A 21,774-nucleotide genomic window follows, 5' to 3' on the forward strand; every position below is an offset into this window, starting at 1 on the left:
GTTCCCTGTTAGACCAGTAGTGGTTTCCGATGCACATCTGGAGGCATTCTGTAATCTGTGGACTATCAGAATGTCGATGAAACACAGAAATTGCTTCGGGATTGAATACAACAGTCACCATGCGCACTTTCCTCCATGGGAGTAATGTCTCAAACAGTCTACGATTTGATCGTTCCCTGGAAGACCAGTAGTAGATTCCGATGCAAATCTTTAGTCATTCTGTTATCTGTGAACTATCTCAGTGTTGATAAAACACGGATATTGAATCGGGATTGAATACAACAGTCACCATGCGCACTTTCCTCCATGGGAGTAATGTCTCAAACAGTTTACGCTTTGATCGTTCCCTGGAAGACCAGTAGTAGTTTCCGATGCACATCTGGAAGCATTGTGTAATCTGTGGACTATCAGAGTGTTGATGAAACACAGAAATTGCATCGGGATGGAATACAACAGTCACCATGCGCACTTTCCTCCATGGGAGTAATGTCTGAAACATTCTACCCTTTGATCGTTCCCTGTTAGACCAGTAGTAGTTTCCGATGCACATCTTTAGGCATTCTGTAATCTGTGGACTATCAGAGTGTTGATGAAACACAGAAATTGCTTCGGGATTGAATACAACAGACACCATGCGGTCTCTCCTCCATGGGAGTAATGTCTCAAACAGTCTACGCTTTGATCGTTCCCTGGAAGACCAGTAGTAGTTTCTGAGGCACATCTGGAGGTATTCTGTAACCTGTGGACTATCAGAGTGTCGTTCAAACATTGAAATTGCATCGGGATTGAATACAACAGTCACCATGCGCACTTTCATCCATGGGAGTAATGTCTCAAAAAGTCTACGCTTTGATCGTTCCCTGGAAGACCAGTAGTAGTTTCCGATGCACATCTGGAGGCATTCTGAAATCTATGGACTATCAGAGTGTCGATGAAACACAGAAATTGCTTCGGGATTGAATACAACAGTCACCATGCGCACTTTCCTCCATGTGAGTAATGTCTCAAACAGTCTACGCTTTGATCGTTCCCTGGAAGTCCAGTAGTAGTTTCCGACGCACATCTGGAGGCAATCTGTAATCTGTGGACTATCAGAGTGTTGATGAAACTCAGAAATTGCATCGGGATTGAATACAACAGTCACCATGCTCACTTTCCTCCATGTGAGTAATGTCACAAACAGTCTACGCTTTGATCGTTTTCTGGAAATCCAGTAGTAGTTTCCGATGCACATCTGGAGGCAATCTGTAATCTGTGGACTATCAGAGTGTAGATGAAACTCAGAAATTGCATCGGGATTGAATACAACAGTCACCATGCACACTTTCACCCATGGGAGTAATGTCTCAAACAATGTACGCTTTGGTCGTTAACTGTTAGAGCAGTAGTGGTTTCCGATGCACATCTAGAGGCATTCTGCAATCTGTGGACTATCAGAGTGTTGATGAAACAAAGAAATTGCATCGGGATGGAATACAACAGTCACGATGCGCACTTTCCTCCATGGGAGTAATGTCTGAAACATTCTACCCTTTGATCGTTCCCTGTTAGACCAGTAGTAGTTTCCGATGCACATCTTTAGGCATTCTGTAATCTGTGGACTATGAGAGTGTTGATGAAACACAGAAATTGCTTCGGGATTGAATACAACAGTCACCATGCGCACTTTCCTCCATGGGAGTAATGTCTGAAACAGTCTACGCTTTGATCGTTCCCTGGAAGACCAGTAGTAGTTTCCGATGCACATCTTTAGTCATTCTGTTATCTGTGGACTATCAGAGTGTTGATAAAAGACGGAAATTGAATCGGGATTGAATACAACAGTCCTCATGCGCACTTTCCTCCATGGGAGTAATGTCTCAAACAGTCTATGCTTTGATCGTTCCCTTGAAGACCAGTAGTAGTTTCCGATGCACATCTGGAGGCAATCTGTAATCTGTGGACTATCAGAGTGTTGATGAAACACAGAAATTGCATCGGGATTGAATACAACAGTCACCATGTGCAATCTCCTCCACAGGAGTAATGTCTCAAACAGTCTACGCTTTGATCGTTAGCTCGAAGACCAGTAGTAGTTTCCGATGCACATCTGGAGGCATTATGTAATCTGTGGACCTTCAATGTGTTGATGAAACACAGCAATTGCATCGGGATTGAATACAACAGTCACCATGACCACTTTCCTCCATGGGAGTTATTCTCAAACAGTCTACGACTTGATCGTTCCCTGGAATACCAGTAGTAGTTTACGATGCAAATCTGGAGGCGTTCTGTAATCTGTGGACTAACTGAGTGTTGATGAAACACTGAAATTGCATCGGGATTGAATACAACAGTCACCATGCGCACTTTCCCCCATGGGAGTAATGTCTCAAACATTCTACGCTTTGATCGTTCCTTCTTAGACCAGTAGTAGCTTCCGTTGCACATTTATAGGCTTTCTGTAATCTGTGGACCATCAGAGTGTTGATGAAACACAGAAATTGCTTCGGGATTGAATACAACAGTCACCATGCGCACTTTCCTCCATGGAAGTAATGTCTCAAACAGTCTACGCTTTGATCGTTCCGTGGAATACCAGTAATAGTTTCCGATGCACATCTGGAGGCATCTGTAATCTGTTGACTATCAGAGTATTAATGAAACACAGAAATTCCATCGGGATTGAAACAACAGACACCATTCGCACTTTCCTCCATTGGAGTAATGTCTCAAAGAGTTTGCGCTTTGATCGTTCCCTGGAAGACCAGTAGTAGTTTCCGATGCACATCTGGAGGCATTCTGTAACCTGTGGATTATCAGAGTGTCGTTGAAACACTGAAATTGCATCGGGATTGAATACAACAGTCACCATGCGCACTTTCATCCATGGGAGTAATGTCTCAAAAAGTCTACGCTTTGATCGTTTACTGGAAGAACAGTAGTAGTTTCCGATGCACATCTGGAGGCATTCTGTAATCTGTGGACTATCAGAGTGTTGATGAAACACAGAAATTGCATCGGGATTGAATACAACAGTCACATTGCGCACTTTTCTACATAGGAAAAATGTCTCAAACAGTCTACGCTTTGATCGTTCACTGGAAGGTCAGTAGCTGTTTCCGATGCACATCTGGAGGCATTCTGTAATCTGATGAGTATCTGAGTGTTGATGAAACACAGAAATTGCATTGGGATTGAATACAACAGTCACCATGCGCACTTTCCTCCATGGGAGTAATGTCTCAAAGAATCTACGCTTTTATCGTTCCCTGTTAGACCAGTAGTGGTTTCCGATGCACATCTGGAGGCGTTCTGTAATCTGTGGACTATCAGAATGACGATGAAACACAGAAATTGCTTCGGGATTGAATACAACAGTCACCATGCGCACTTTCCTCCATGTGAGTAATGTCTCAAACAGTCTACGCTTTGATCGTTCCCTGGAAGTCCAGTAGTAGTTTATGATGCACATCTGGAGTCAATCTGTAATCTGTGGACTATCAGAGTGTTGATGAAACACAGAAATTGAAACGGGATTGAATACAACAGTCACCATGCACACTTTCCCCCATGGGAGTAATGTCTGAAACATTCTACCCTTTGATCGTTCCCTGTTAGACCAGTAGTAGTTTCCGATGCACATCTGGAGACATTCTGTAATCTGTGGACTATCAGAGTGTTGATGAAACAAAGAAATTGCATCGCGATGGAATACAACAGTCACCATGCGCACTTTCCTCCATGGGAGTAATGTCTGAAACATTCTACCCTTTGATCGTTCCCTGTTAGACCAGTAGTAGTTTCCGACGCACATCTGGAGGCAATGTGTAATCTGTGGACTATCAGGGTGTTGATGAAACTCAGAAATTGCATCGGGATTGAATACAACAGTCACCATGCGCACTTTCCTCCATGTGAGTAATGTCACAAACAGTCTACGCTTTGATCGTTTTCTGGAAATCCAGTAGTAGTTTCCGATGCACATCTGGAGGCAATCTGTAATCTGTGGACTATCAGAGTGTAGATGAAACTCAGAAATTGCATCGGGATTGAATACAACAGTCACCATGCACACTTTCACCCATGGGAGTAATGTCTCAAACAATGTACGCTTTGGTCGTTAACTGTTAGAACAGTAGTGGTTTCCGATGCACATCTAGAGGCATTCTGCAATCTGTGGACTATCAGAGTGTTGATGAAACAAAGAAATTGCATCGCGATGGAATACAACAGTCACCATGCGCACTTTCCTCCATGGGAGTAATGTCTGAAACATTCTACCCTTTGATCGTTCCCTGTTAGACCAGTAGTAGTTTCCGATGCACATCTTTAGGCATTCTGTAATCTGTGGACTATCAGAGTGTTGATGAAACACAGAAATTGCTTCGGGATGGAATACAACAGTCACCATGCGCACTTTCCTCGATGGGAGTAATGTCTCAAACAGTCTACACTTTGATCGTTCCCTGGAAGACCAGTAGCAGTTTCCGTTGCACATCTGGAGGCATTCTGTAATCTGTGGACTAACTGAGTGTTGATGAAACACAGAAATTGCATCGGGATTGAATACAACAGTCACCATGCGCACTTTCCTCGCGGGAGTAAATATCTCAAACAGTCTATGCTTTGATCGTTCCCTCGAAGACCAGTAGCAGTTTCCGATGCACATCTGGAGGCATTCTGTAATCTGTGGACTATCAGAGTATTAATGAAACACAGAAATCCCATCGGGATTGAAGCAACAGTCACCATTCGCACTTTCCTCCATTGGAGTAATGTCTCAAAGAGTTTGCGCTTAGATCGTTCCCTGGAAGACCAGTAGTAGTTTCCGATGCACATCTGGAGGCAATCTGTAATCTGTGGACTATCAGAGTGTAGATGAAACTCAGAAATTGCATCGGGATTGAATACAACAGTCACCATGCACACTTTCACCCATGGGAGTAATGTCTCAAACAATGTACGCTTTGGTCGTTAACTGTTAGAACAGTAGTGGTTTCCGATGCACATCTAGAGGCATTCTGCAATCTGTGGACTATCAGAGTGTTGATGAAACAAAGAAATTGCATCGCGATGGAATACAACAGTCACCATGCGCACTTTCCTCCATGTGAGTAATGTCTCAAACAGTCTACGCTTTGATCGTTCCCTGGAAGACCAGTAGTAGTTTCCGATGCACATCTGGAGGCATTCTGAAATCTATGGACTATCAGAGTGTTGATGAAACACAGAAATTGCATCGGGATTGAATACAACAGTCACATTGCGCCCTTTCCTACATTGGAGTAATGTCTCAAACAGTCTACGCTTTGATCGTTTCCTGGAAGGTCAGTAGCTGTTTCCGATGCATATCTGGAGGCATTCTGTAATCTGATGAGTATCTGAGTGTTGATGAAACACAGAAATTGCATTGGGATTGAATACAACTGTGACCATGCGCAATTTCCTCCATGGTAGTAATGTCTCAAACGGTCTATTCTTTGATCGTTCCCAGAAAAACCAGTAGTAGTTTCCGATTCACATCTGGAGGCAATCTGTAATCTGTGGACTATCAGAGTGTTGATGAAACTCAGAAATTGCATCAGGATTGAATACAACAGTCAGCATGCGCACTTTCCTCCATGTGAGTAATGTTTCAAACAGTCTACGCTTTGATCGTTCCGTGGAAGTCCAGTAGTAGTTTCCGACGCACATCTGGAGGCAATCTGTAATCTGTGGACTATCAGAGTGTTGATGAAACTCAGAAATTGCATCAGGATTAAATACAACAGTCACCATGCGCACTTTCCTCCATGTGAGTAATGTCACAAACAGTCTACGCTTTGATCGTTTTCTGGAAATCCAGTAGTAGTTTCCGATGCACATCTGGAGGCAATCTGTAATCTGTGGACTATCAGAGTGTAGATGAAACTCAGAAATTGCATCGGGATTGAATACAACGGTCACCATGCACACTTTCACCCATGGGAGTAATGTCTCAAACAATCTACGCTCTGGTCGTTAACTGTTAGAACAGTAATGGTTTCCGATGCACATCTAGAGGCATTCTGCAATCTGTGGACTATCAGAGTTTTGATGAAACAAAGAAATTGCATCGGGATTGAATACAACAGTCACCATGCGCACTTTCCTCCATGGTAGTAATGTCTCAAACAGTCTACGCTTTGACCGTTCCCTGGAAGACCAGTAGTAGTTTCCGATGCACATCTGGAGGCATTCTGTAATCTGTGGTCTATCAGAGTGTTGATGAAACACAGAAATTGCATCGGGATTGAATACAACAGTCAGCATGCGCACTTTCCTACATTGGAGTAATGTCTCAAACACTCTACGCTTCGATCGTTAGCTCGAAGACCAGTAGTAGTTTCCGATGCACATCTTTAGGCATTATGTAATCTGTGGACCTTCAATGTGTTGATGAAACACAGCAATTGCATCGGGATTGAATACAACAGTCACCATGACCACTTTCCTCCATGGGAGTAATTCTCAAACAGTCTACGCCTTGATCGTTCCCTGGAATACCAGTAGTAGTTTACGATGCAAATCTGGAGGCATTCTGTAATCTGTGGACTAACTGAGTGTTGATGAAACACTGAAATTGCATCGGGATTGAATACAACAGTCACCATGCGCACATTCCCCCATGGGAGTAATGTCTCAAACATTCTACGCTTTGATCGTTCCGTGTTAGACCAGTAGTAGCTTCCGTTGCACATTTATAGGCTTTCTGTAATCTGTGGACCATCAGAGTGTTGATGAAACACAGAAATTGCATCGGGATTGAATACAACAGTCACCATGCGCACTTTCCTCCATGGAAGTAATGTCTCAAACAGTCTACGCTTTGATCGTTCAGTGGAATACCAGTAGTAGTTTCCGATGCACATCTGGAGGCATTCTGCAATCTGTGGACTATCAGAGTATTAATGAAACACAGAAATTCCATCGGGATTGAAACAACAGACACCATTCGCACTTTCCTCCATTGGAGTAATGTCTCAAAGAGTTTGCGCTTTGATCGTTCCCTGGAAGACCAGTAGTAGTTTCCGATGCACATCTTTAGTCATTCTGTTATCTGTGGACTATCAGAGTGTTGATAAAAGACGGAAATTGAATCGGGATTGAATACAACAGTCCTCATGCGCACTTTCCTCAATGGGAGTAATGTCTCAAACAGTCTATGCTTTGATCGTTCCCAGAAAGACCAGTAGTAGTTTCCGATGCACATCTGGAGGTATTATGTAATCTGTGGACCTTCAATGTGTTGATGAAACACAGCAATTGCATCGGGATTGAATACAACAGTCACCATGACCACGTTCCTCCATGGGAGTAATTCTCAAACAGTCTACGCCTTGATCGTTCACTGGAAGGTCAGTAGCTGTTTCCGATGCACATCTGGAGGCATTCTGTAATCTGATGAGTATCTGAGTGTTGATGAAACACAGAAATTGCATTGGGATTGAATACAACAGTCACCATGCGCACTTTCCTCCATGGGAGTAATGTCTCAAACAATCTACACTTTGATCGTTCCCTGGAAGACCAGTAGTAGTTTCCGATGCTCATCTGGAGGCATTCTGTAATCTGTGGACTATCAGAGTGTTGATGAAACACAGAAAATGCATCGGGATGGAATACAACAGTCACCATGCGCACTTTCCTCGATGGGAGTAATGTCTCAAACAGTCTACGCTTTGATCGTTCCCTGGAAGTCCAGTAGTAGTTTCCGATGCACATCTGGAGGCATTCTGTAATCTGTGGACTATCAGAGTGTTGATGAAACAAAGAAATTGCATCGGGATTGAATACAACAGTCACCATGCGCACTTTCCTACATAGGAGTAATGTCTCAAACAGTCTACGTTTAGTTCGTTCCCTGGAAGACCAGTAGTATTTTCATTTGCACATCTGGAGGCATTCTGTAATCTGTGGACTATCAGAATGTTGATGAAACAAAGAAATTGCATCGGGATTGAATACAACAGTCACCATGCGCACATTCCTCCATGGTAGTAATGTCTCAAACAGTCTACGCTTTGACCGTTCCCTGGAAGACCAGCAGTAGTTTCCGATGCACATCTGGAGGCATTCTGTAATCTGTGGTCTATCAGAGTGTTGATGAAACACAGAAATTGCATCGGGATTGAATACAACAGTCAGCATGCGCACTTTCCTCCACAGGAGTAATGTCTCAAACAGTCTATGCTTTGATCGTTCCCTGGAAGGTCAGTAGCTGTTTCCGATGCACATCTGGAGGCATTCTGTAATCTGATGAGTATCTGAGTGTTGATGAAACACAGAAATTGCATTGGGATTGAATACAACAGTCACCATGCGCACTTTCCTCCATGGTAGTAATGTCTCAAACGGTCTATTATTTGATCGTTCCCAGAAAAACCAGTAGTAGTTTCAGATGGACATCTGGAGGCAATCTGTAATCTGTGGACTATCAGAGTGTTGATGAAACTCAGAAATTGCATCGGGATTGAATACAACAGTCACCATGCACACTTTCCCCCATGGGAGTAATGTCTCAAACAATCTACGCTTTGATCGTTCCCTGTTAGACCAGTAGTGGTTTCCGATGCACATCAGGAGGCATTCTGTAATCTGTGGACTATCAGAGTGTCGATGAAACACAGAAATTGCTTCGGGATTGAATACAACAGTCACCATGCGCACTTTCCTCCATGTGAGTAATGTCTCAAACAGTCTACGCTTTGATCGTTCCCTGGAAGTGCAGTAGTAGTTTCCGATGCACATCTGGAGGCAATCTGTAATCTGTGGACTATCAGAGTGTTGATGAAACTCAGAAATTGCATCGGGATTGAATACAACAGTCACCATGCACACTTTCCCCCATGGGAGTAATGTCTCAAAGAATCTACGCCTTGATCGTTCCCTGTTAGACCAGTAGTGGTTTCCGATGCACATCTGGAGGCATTCTGTAACCTGTGGACTATCAGAGTATCGATGAAACACAGAAATTGCTTCGGGATTGAATACAACAGTCACGATGCATACTTTCCCCCATGGTAGTAATGTCTCAAAAGGTCTATTATTTGATCGTTCCCAGAAAAACCAGTAGTATTTTCCGATGCACATCTGGAGGCATTCTGTAATCTGTGGAATATCAGAGTGTTGATGAAACTCAGAAATTGCATCGGGATTGAATACAACTGTCACCATGCGCACTATCCTCCATGTGAGTAATGTCTCAAACAGTCTACGCTTTGATCGTTCCCTGGAAGACCAGTAGTAGTTTCCGATGCACATCTGGAGGCATTCTGAAATCTATGGACTATCAGAGTGTTGATGAAACACAGAAATTGCATCGGGATTGAATACAACAGTCACATTGCGCCCTTTCCTACATTGGAGTAATGTCTCAAACAGTCTACGCTTTGATCGTTTCCTGGAAGGTCAGTAGCTGTTTCCGATGCATATCTGGAGGCATTCTGTAATCTGATGAGTATCTGAGTGTTGATGAAACACAGAAATTGCATTGGGATTGAATACAACTGTGACCATGCGCAATTTCCTCCATGGTAGTAATGTCTCAAACGGTCTATTCTTTGATCGTTCCCAGAAAAACCAGTAGTAGTTTCCGATTCACATCTGGAGGCAATCTGTAATCTGTGGACTATCAGAGTGTTGATGAAACTCAGAAATTGCATCGGGATTGAATACAACAGTCAGCATGCGCACTTTCCTCCATGTGAGTAATGTTTCAAACAGTCTACGCTTTGATCGTTCCGTGGAAGTACAGTAGTAGTTTCCGACGCACATATGGAGGCAATCTGTAATCTGTGGACTATCAGAGTGTTGATGAAACTCAGAAATTGCATCAGGATTAAATACAACAGTCACCATGCGCACTTTCCTCCATGTGAGTAATGTCACAAACAGTCTACGCTTTGATCGTTTTCTGGAAATCCAGTAGTAGTTTCCGATGCACATCTGGAGGCAATCTGTAATCTGTGGACTATCAGAGTGTAGATGAAACTCAGAAATTGCATCGGGATTGAATACAACAGTCACCATGCACACTTTCACCCATGGGAGTAATGTCTCAAACAATCTACGCTCTGGTCGTTAACTGTTAGAACAGTAGTGGTTTCCGATGCACATCTAGAGGCATTCTGCAATCTGTGGACTATCAGAGTTTTGATGAAACAAAGAAATTGCATCGGGATTGAATACAACAGTCACCATGCGCACTTTCCTCCATGGTAGTAATGTCTCAAACAGTCTACGCTTTGACCGTTCCCTGGAAGACCAGTAGTAGTTTCCGATGCACATCTGGAGGCATTCTGTAATCTGTGGTCTATCAGAGTGTTGATGAAACACAGAAATTGCATCGGGATTGAATACAACAGTCAGCATGCGCACTTTCCTACATTGGAGTAATGTCTCAAACACTCTACGCTTCGATCGTTAGCTCGAAGACCAGTAGTAGTTTCCGATGCACATCTTTAGGCATTATGTAATCTGTGGACCTTCAATGTGTTGATGAAACACAGCAATTGCATCGGGATTGAATACAACAGTCACCATGACCACTTTCCTCCATGGGAGTAATTCTCAAACAGTCTACGCCTTGATCGTTCCCTGGAATACCAGTAGTAGTTTACGATGCAAATCTGGAGGCATTCTGTAATATGTGGACTAACTGAGTGTTGATGAAACACTGAAATTGCATCGGGATTGAATACAACAGTCACCATGCGCACATTCCCCCATGGGAGTAATGTCTCAAACATTCTACGCTTTGATCGTTCCGTGTTAGACCAGTAGTAGCTTCCGTTGCACATTTATAGGCTTTCTGTAATCTGTGGACCATCAGAGTGTTGATGAAACACAGAAATTGCATCGGGATTGAATACAACAGTCACCATGCGCACTTTCCTCCATGGAAGTAATGTCTCAAACAGTCTACGCTTTGATCGTTCCCTGGAAGACCAGTAGTAGTTTCCGATGCACATCTTTAGTCATTCTGTTATCTGTGGACTATCAAAGTGTTGATAAAAGACGGAAATTGAATCGGGATTGAATACAACAGTCCTCATGCGCACTTTCCTCCATGGGAGTAATGTCTCAAACAGTCTATGCTTTGATCGTTCCCAGAAAGACCAGTAGTAGTTTCCGATGCACATCTGGAGGTATTATGTAATCTGTGGACCTTCAATGTGTTGATGAAACACAGCAATTGCATCGGGATTGAATACAACAGTCACCATGACCACGTTCCTCCATGGGAGTAATTCTCAAACAGTCTACGCCTTGATCGTTCACTGGAAGGTCAGTAGCTGTTTCCGATGCACATCTGGAGGCATTCTGTAATCTGATGAGTATCTGAGTGTTGATGAAACACAGAAATTGCATTGGGATTGAATACAACAGTCACCATGCGCACTTTCCTCCATGGGAGTAATGTCTCAAACAATCTACACTTTGATCGTTCCCTGGAAGACCAGTAGTAGTTTCCGATGCTCATCTGGAGGCATTCTGTAATCTGTGGACTATCAGAGTGTTGATGAAACACAGAAAATGCATCGGGATGGAATACAACAGTCACCATGCGCACTTTCCTCGATGGGAGTAATGTCTCAAACAGTCTACGCTTTGATCGTTCCCTGGAAGTCCAGTAGTAGTTTCCGATGCACATCTGGAGGCATTCTGTAATCTGTGGACTATGAGAGTGTTGATGAAACAAAGAAATTGCATCGGGATTGTATACAACAGTCACCATGCGCACTTTCCTACATGGGAGTAATGTCTCAAACAGTCTACGTTTAGTTCGTTCCCTGGAAGACCAGTAGTATTTTCATTTGCACATCTGGAGGCATTCTGTAATCTGTGGACTATCAGAATGTTGATGAAACAAAGAAATTGCATCGGGATTGAATACAACAGTCACCATGCGCACTTTCCTCCATGGTAGTAATGTCTCAAACAGTCTACGCTTTGACCGTTCCCTGGAAGACCAGCAGTAGTTTCCGATGCACATCTGGAGGCATTCTGTAATCTGTGGTCTATCAGAGTGTTGATGATACACTGAAATTGCATCGGGATTGAATACAACAGTCAGCATGCGCACTTTCCTCCACAGGAGTAATGTCTCAAACAGTCTATGCTTTGATCGTTCCCTGGAAGGTCAGTAGCTGTTTCCGATGCACATCTGGAGGCATTCTGTAATCTGATGAGTATCTGAGTGTTGATGAAACACAGAAATTGCATTGGGATTGAATACAACAGTCACCATGCGCACTTTCCTCCATGGTAGTAATGTCTCAAACGGTCTATTATTTGATCGTTCCCAGAAAAACCAGTAGTAGTTTCAGATGCACATCTGGAGGCAATCTGTAATCTGTGGACTATCAGAGTGTTGATGAAACTCAGAAATTGCATCGGGATTGAATACAACAGTCACCATGCACACTTTCCCCCATGGGAGTAATGTCTCAAACAATCTACGCTTTGATCGTTCCCTGTTAGACCAGTAGTGGTTTCCGATGCACATCAGGAGGCATTCTGTAATCTGTGGACTATCAGAGTGTCGATGAAACACAGAAATTGCTTCGGGATTGAATACAACAGTCACCATGCGCACTTTCCTCCATGTGAGTAATGTCTCAAACAGTCTACGCTTTGATCGTTCCCTGGAAGTGCAGTAGTAGTTTCCGATGCACATCTGGAGGCAATCTGTAATCTGTGGACTATCAGAGTGTTGATGAAACTCAGAAATTGCATCGGGATTGAATACAACAGTCACCATGCACACTTTCCCCCATGGGAGTAATGTCTCAAAGAATCTACGCCTTGATCGTTCCCTGTTAGACCAGTAGTGGTTTCCGATGCACATCTGGAGGCATTCTGTAACCTGTGGACTATCAGAGTATCGATGAAACACAGAAATTGCTTCGGGATTGAATACAACAGTCACCATGCGCACTTTCCTCCATGTGAGTAATGTCTCAAACAGTCTACGCTTTGATCGTTCCCTGGAAGACCAGTCCTAGTTTCCGATGCACATCTCTAGGCAATCTGTAATCTGTGGACTATCAGAGTGTAGATGAAACTCAGAAATTGCATCGGGATTGAATACAACAGTCACCATGCACACTTTCCCCCATGGGAGTAATGTCTCAAACAATCTACGCTTTGATCGTTCACTGGAATGTCAGTAGCTGTTTCCGATGCACATCTGGAGGCATTCTGTAATCTGATGAGTATCTGAGTGTTGACGAAACACAGAAATTGCATTGGGATTGAATACAACAGTCACCATGCGCACTTTCCTCCATGGGAGTAATGTCTCAAACAATCTACGCTTTGATCGTTCCCTGTTAGACCAGTAGTGGTTTCCGATGCACATCTGGAGGCATTCTGTAATCTGTGGACTATCAGAATGTCGATGAAACACAGAAATTGTTTCGGGATTGAATACAACAGTCACCATGCGCACTTTCCTCCATGTGAGTAATGTCTCAAACAGTCTACGCTTTGATCGTTCCCTGGAAGTCCAGTAGTAGTTCCCGATGCACATCTGGAGTCATTCTGTAATCTGTGGACTATCAGAGTGTTGATGAAACACAGAAATTGAATCGGGATTGAATACAACAGTCACCATGACCACTTTCTTCCATGGGAGTAATTCTCAAACAGTCTACGCCTTGATCGTTCCCTGGAATACCAGTAGTAGTTTACGATGCAAATCTGGAGGCATTCTGTAATCTGTGGACTAACTGAGTGTTGATGAAACACTGAAATTGCATCGGGATTGAATACAACAGTCACCATGCGCACATTCCCCCATGGGAGTAATGTCTCAAACATTCTACGCTTTGATCGTTCCGTGTTAGACCAGTAGTAGCTTCCGTTGCACATTTATAGGCTTTCTGTAATCTGTGGACCATCAGAGTGTTGATGAAACACAGAAATTGCATCGGGATTGAATACAACAGTCACCATGCGCACTTTCCTCCATGGAAGTAATGTCTCAAACAGTCTACGCTTTGATCGTTCAGTGGAATACCAGTAGTAGTTTCCGATGCACATCTGGAGGCATTCTGCAATCTGTGGACTATCAGAGTATTAATGAAACACAGAAATTCCATCGGGATTGAAACAACAGACACCATTCGCACTTTCCTCCATTGGAGTAATGTCTCAAAGAGTTTGCGCTTTGATCGTTCCCTGGAAGACCAGTAGTAGTTTCCGATGCACATCTTTAGTCATTCTGTTATCTGTGGACTATCAGAGTGTTGATAAAAGACGGAAATTGAATCGGGATTGAATACAACAGTCCTCATGCGCACTTTCCTCCATGGGAGTAATGTCTCAAACAGTCTATGCTTTGATCGTTCCCAGAAAGACCAGTAGTAGTTTCCGATGCACATCTGGAGGTATTATGTAATCTGTGGACCTTCAATGTGTTGATGAAACACAGCAATTGCATCGGGATTGAATACAACAGTCACCATGACCACGTTCCTCCATGGGAGTAATTCTCAAACAGTCTACGCCTTGATCGTTCACTGGAAGGTCAGTAGCTGTTTCCGATGCACATCTGGAGGCATTCTGTAATCTGATGAGTATCTGAGTGTTGATGAAACACAGAAATTGCATTGGGATTGAATACAACAGTCACCATGCGCACTTTCCTCCATGGGAGTAATGTCTCAAACAATCTACACTTTGATCGTTCCCTGGAAGACCAGTAGTAGTTTCCGATGCTCATCTGGAGGCATTCTGTAATCTGTGGACTATCAGAGTGTTGATGAAACACAGAAAATGCATCGGGATGGAATACAACAGTCACCATGCGCACTTTCCTCGATGGGAGTAATGTCTCAAACAGTCTACGCTTTGATCGTTCCCTGGAAGTCCAGTAGTAGTTTCCGATGCACATCTGGAGGCATTCTGTAATCTGTGGACTATCAGAGTGTTGATGAAACAAAGAAATTGCATCGGGATTGAATACAACAGTCACCATGCGCACTTTCCTACATAGGAGTAATGTCTCAAACAGTCTACGTTTAGTTCGTTCCCTGGAAGACCAGTAGTATTTTCATTTGCACATCTGGAGGCATTCTGTAATCTGTGGACTATCAGAATGTTGATGAAACAAAGAAATTGCATCGGGATTGAATACAACAGTCACCATGCGCACTTTCCTCCATGGTAGTAATGTCTCAAACAGTCTACGCTTTGACCGTTCCCTGGAAGACCAGCAGTAGTTTCCGATGCACATCTGGAGGCATTCTGTAATCTGTGGTCTATCAGAGTGTTGATGAAACACAGAAATTGCATCGGGATTGAATACAACAGTCAGCATGCGCACTTTCCTCCACAGGAGTAATGTCTCAAACAGTCTATGCTTTGATCGTTCCCTGGAAGGTCAGTAGCTGTTTCCGATGCACATCTGGAGGCATTCTGTAATCTGATGAGTATCTGAGTGTTGATGAAACACAGAAATTGCATTGGGATTGAATACAACAGTCACCATGCGCACTTTCCTCCATGGTAGTAATGTCTCAAACGGTCTATTATTTGATCGTTCCCAGAAAAACCAGTAGTAGTTTCAGATGCACATCTGGAGGCAATCTGTAATCTGTGGACTATCAGAGTGTTGATGAAACTCAGAAATTGCATCGGGATTGAATACAACAGTCACCATGCACACTTTCCCCCATGGGAGTAATGTCTCAAACAATCTACGCTTTGATCGTTCCCTGTTAGACCAGTAGTGGTTTCCGATGCACATCAGGAGGCATTCTGTAATCTGTGGACTATCAGAGTGTCGATGAAACACAGAAATTGCTTCGGGATTGAATACAACAGTCACCATGCGCACTTTCCTCCATGTGAGTAATGTCTCAAACAGTCTACGCTTTGATCGTTCCCTGGAAGTGCAGTAGTAGTTTCCGATGCACATCTGGAGGCAATCTGTAATCTGTGGACTATCAGAGTGTTGATGAAACTCAGAAATTGCATCGGGATTGAATACAACAGTCACCATGCACACTTTCCCCCATGGGAGTAATGTCTCAAAGAATCTACGCCTTGATCGTTCCCTGTTAGACCAGTAGTGGTTTCCGATGCACATCTGGAGGCATTCTGTAACCTGTGGACTATCAGAGTATCGATGAAACACAGAAATTGCTTCGGGATTGAATACAACAGTCACGATGCATACTTTCCCCCATGGTAGTAATGTCTCAAAAGGTCTATTATTTGATCGTTCCCAGAAAATCCAGTAGTATTTTCCGATGCACATCTGGAGGCATTCTGTAATCTGTGGAATATCAGAGTGTTGATGAAACTCAGAAATTGCATCGGGATTGAATACAACTGTCACCATGCGCACTATCCTCCATGTGAGTAATGTCTCAAACAGTCTACGCTTTGATCGTTCCCTGGAAGACCAGTAGTAGTTTCCGATGCACATCTGGAGGCATTCTGAAATCTATGGACTATCAGAGTGTTGATGAAACACAGAAATTGCATCGGGATTGAATACAACAGTCACATTGCGCCCTTTCCTACATTGGAGTAATGTCTCAAACAGTCTACGCTTTGATCGTTTCCTGGAAGGTCAGTAGCTGTTTCCGATGCATATCTGGAGGCATTCTGTAATCTGATGAGTATCTGAGTGTTGATGAAACACAGAAATTGCATTGGGATTGAATACAACTGTGACCATGCGCAATTTCCTCCATGGTAGTAATGTCTCAAACGGTCTATTCTTTGATCGTTCCCAGAAAAACCAGTAGTAGTTTCCGATTCACATCTGGAGGCAATCTGTAATCTGTGGACTATCAGAGTGTTGATGAAACTCAGAAATTGCATCGGGATTGAATACAACAGTCAGCATGCGCACTTTCCTCCATGTGAGTAATGTTTCAAACAGTCTACGCTTTGATCGTTCCGTGGAAGTCCAGTAGTAGTTTCCGACGCACATCTGGAGGCAATCTGTAATCTGTGGACTATCAGAGTGTAGATGAAACTCAGAAATTGCATCGGGATTGAATACAACAGTCACCATGCACACTTTCACCCATGGGAGTAATGTCTCAAACAATCTACGCTCTGGTCGTTAACTGTTAGAACAGTAGTGGTTTCCGATGCACATCTAGAGGCATTCTGCAATCTGTGGACTATCAGAGTTTTGATGAAACAAAGAAATTGCATCGGGATTGAATACAACAGTCACCATGCGCACTTTCCTCCATGGTAGTAATGTCTCAAACAGTCTACGCTTTGACCGTTCCCTGGAAGACCAGTAGTAGTTTCCGATGCACATCTGGAGGCATTCTGTAATCTGTGGTCTATCAGAGTGTTGATGAAACACAGAAATTGCATCGGGATTGAATACAACAGTCAGCATGCGCACTTTCCTACATTGGAGTAATGTCTCAAACACTCTACGCTTCGATCGTTAGCTCGAAGACCAGTAGTAGTTTCCGATGCACATCTTTAGGCATTATGTAATCTGTGGACCTTCAATGTGTTGATGAAACACAGCAATTGTATCGGGATTGAATACAACAGTCACCATGACCACTTTCCTCCATGGGAGTAATTCTCAAACAGTCTACGCCTTGATCGTTCCCTGGAATACCAGTAGTAGTTTACGATGCAAATCTGGAGGCATTCTGTAATCTGTGGACTAACTGAGTGTTGATGAAACACTGAAATTGCATCGGGATTGAATACAACAGTCACCATGCGCACATTCCCCCATGGGAGTAATGTCTCAAACATTCTACGCTTTGATCGTTCCGTGTTAGACCAGTAGTAGCTTCCGTTGCACATTTATAGGCTTTCTGTAATCTGTGGACCATCAGAGTGTTGATGAAACACAGAAATTGCATCGGGATTGAATACAACAGTCACCATGCGCACTTTCCTCCATGGAAGTAATGTCTCAAACAGTCTACGCTTTGATCGTTCAGTGGAATACCAGTAGTAGTTTCCGATGCACATCTGGAGGCATTCTGCAATCTGTGGACTATCAGAGTATTAATGAAACACAGAAATTCCATCGGGATTGAAACAACAGACACCATTCGCACTTTCCTCCATTGGAGTAATGTCTCAAAGAGTTTGCGCTTTGATCGTTCCCTGGAAGACCAGTAGTAGTTTCCGATGCACATCTTTAGTCATTCTGTTATCTGTGGACTATCAGAGTGTTGATAAAAGACGGAAATTGAATCGGGATTGAATACAACAGTCCTCATGCGCACTTTCCTCCATGGGAGTAATGTCTCAAACAGTCTATGCTTTGATCGTTCCCAGAAAGACCAGTAGTAGTTTCCGATGCACATCTGGAGGTATTATGTAATCTGTGGACCTTCAATGTGTTGATGAAACACAGCAATTGCATCGGGATTGAATACAACAGTCACCATGACCACGTTCCTCCATGGGAGTAATTCTCAAACAGTCTACGCCTTGATCGTTCACTGGAAGGTCAGTAGCTGTTTCCGATGCACATCTGGAGGCATTCTGTAATCTGATGAGTATCTGAGTGTTGATGAAACACAGAAATTGCATTGGGATTGAATACAACAGTCACCATGCGCACTTTCCTCCATGGGAGTAATGTCTCAAACAATCTACACTTTGATCGTTCCCTGGAAGACCAGTAGTAGTTTCCGATGCTCATCTGGAGGCATTCTGTAATCTGTGGACTATCAGAGTGTTGATGAAACACAGAAAATGCATCGGGATGGAATACAACAGTCACCATGCGCACTTTCCTCGATGGGAGTAATGTCTCAAACAGTCTACGCTTTGATCGTTCCCTGGAAGTCCAGTAGTAGTTTCCGATGCACATCTGGAGGCATTCTGTAATCTGTGGACTATCAGAGTGTTGATGAAACAAAGAAATTGCATCGGGATTGAATACAACAGTCACCATGCGCACTTTCCTACATAGGAGTAATGTCTCAAACAGACTACGTTTAGTTCGTTCCCTGGAAGACCAGTAGTATTTTCATTTGCACATCTGGAGGCATTCTGTAATCTGTGGACTATCAGAATGTTGATGAAACAAAGAAATTGCATCGGGATTGAATACAACAGTCACCATGCGCACTTTCCTCCATGGTAGTAATGTCTCAAACAGTCTACGCTTTGACCGTTCCCTGGAAGACCAGCAGTAGTTTCCGATGCACATCTGGAGGCATTCTGTAATCTGTGGTCTATCAGAGTGTTGATGATACACAGAAATTGCATCGGGATTGAATACAACAGTCAGCATGCGCACTTTCCTCCACAGGAGTAATGTCTCAAACAGTCTATGCTTTGATCGTTCCCTGGAAGGTCAGTAGCTGTTTCCGATGCACATCTGGAGGCATTCTGTAATCTGATGAGTATCTGAGTGTTGATGAAACACAGAAATTGCATTGGGATTGAATACAACAGTCACCATGCGCACTTTCCTCCATGGTAGTAATGTCTCAAACGGTCTATTATTTGATCGTTCCCAGAAAAACCAGTAGTAGTTTCAGATGCACATCTGGAGGCAATCTGTAATCTGTGGACTATCAGAGTGTTGATGAAACTCAGAAATTGCATCGGGATTGAATACAACAGTCACCATGCACACTTTCCCCCATGGGAGTAATGTCTCAAACAATCTACGCTTTGATCGTTCCCTGTTAGACCAGTAGTGGTTTCCGATGCACATCAGGAGGCATTCTGTAATCTGTGGACTATCAGAGTGTCGATGAAACACAGAAATTGCTTCGGGATTGAATACAACAGTCACCATGCGCACTTTCCTCCATGTGAGTAATGTCTCAAACAGTCTACGCTTTGATCGTTCCCTGGAAGTGCAGTAGTAGTTTCCGATGCACATCTGGAGGCAATCTGTAATCTGTGGACTATCAGAGTGTTGATGAAACTCAGAAATTGCATCGGGATTGAATACAACAGTCACCATGCACACTTTCCCCCATGGGAGTAATGTCTCAAAGAATCTACGCCTTGATCGTTCCCTGTTAGACCAGTAGTGGTTTCCGATGCACATCTGGAGGCATTCTGTAACCTGTGGACTATCAGAGTATCGATGAAACACAGAAATTGCTTCGGGATTGAATACAACAGTCACCATGCGCACTTTCCTCCATGTGAGTAATGTCTCAAACAGTCTACGCTTTGATCGTTCCCTGGAAGACCAGTCCTAGTTTCCGATGCACATCTCTAGGCAATCTGTAATCTGTGGACTATCAGAGTGTAGATGAAACTCAGAAATTGCATCGGGATTGAATACAACAGTCACCATGCACACTTTCCCCCATGGGAGTAATGTCTCAAACAATCTACGCTTTGATCGTTCACTGGAATGTCAGTAGCTGTTTCCGATGCACATCTGGAGGCATTCTGTAATCTGATGAGTATCTGAGTGTTGACGAAACACAGAAATTGCATTGGGATTGAATACAACAGTCACCATGCGCACTTTCCTCCATGGGAGTAATGTCTCAAACAATCTACGCTTTGATCGTTCCCTGTTAGACCAGTAGTGGTTTCCGATGCACATCTGGAGGCATTCTGTAATCTGTGGACTATCAGAATGTCGATGAAACACAGAAATTGTTTCGGGATTGAATACAACAGTCACCATGCGCACTTTCCTCCATGTGAGTAATGTCTCAAACAGTCTACGCTTTGATCGTTCCCTGGAAGTCCAGTAGTAGTTCCCGATGCACAACTGGAGTCATTCTGTAATCTGTGGACTATCAGAGTGTTGATGAAACACAGAAATTGAATCGGGATTGAATACAACAGTCACCATGCACACTTTCCACCATGGGAGTAATGTCTGAAACATTCTACCCTTTGATCGTTCCCTGTTAGACCAGTAGTAGTTTCCGATGCACATCTGGAGGCATTCTGTAATCTGTGGACTATCAGAGGGTTGATGAAACACAGAAATTGTATCGGGATTGAATACAACAGTCACCATGCGCACTTTCCTCCATGGGAGTAATGTCTCAAACAGTTTACACACTGATTGTTCCCTGGAAGACCAGTAGTAGTTTCCGATGTACCACTGGAGGCATTGTGTAATCTGTGGAGTATCAGAGTGTTGATGAAACACAGAAACTGCATCGGGATGGAATACAACAGTCACCATGCGCACTTTCCTCGATGGGAGTAATGTCTCAAACAGTCTACGGTTTGATCGTTCCCTGGAAGACCAGTAGCAGTTTCCGTTGCACATCTGGAGGCATTCTGTAATCTGTGGACTAACTGAGTGTTGATGAAACACAGAAATTGCATCGGGATTCAATACAACAATCACCATGCGCACTTTCCTCCACGGGAGTAATGTCTCAAACAGTCTATGCTTTGATCGTTCCCTCGAAGACCAGTAGTAGTTTCCGATGCACATCTGGAGGCATTCTGTAATCTGTGGACTATCAGAGTATTAATGAAACACAGAAATTCCATCGGGATTGAAACAACAGTCACCATTCGCACTTTCCTCCATTGGAGTAATGTCTCAAAGAGTTTACGCTTAGATCGTTCCCTGGAAGACCAGTAGTAGTTTCCGATGCACATCTGGAGGCATTCTGTAATCTGTGGACTATCAGAGTGTTGATGAAACAAAGAAATTGCATCGGGATTGAATACAACAGTCACCATGCGCACTTTCCTACATAGGAGTAATGTCTCAAACAGTCTACGCTTTGTTCGTTCACTGGAAGACCAGTAGTATTTTCCGTTGCACATCTGGAGGCATTCTGTAATCTGTGGACTATCAGAATG

Source organism: Schistocerca gregaria, unplaced genomic scaffold (assembly GCF_023897955.1).
Source record: "Schistocerca gregaria isolate iqSchGreg1 unplaced genomic scaffold, iqSchGreg1.2 ptg000350l, whole genome shotgun sequence".
NCBI classification, from domain to species: Eukaryota; Metazoa; Arthropoda; class Insecta; order Orthoptera; family Acrididae; genus Schistocerca; species Schistocerca gregaria.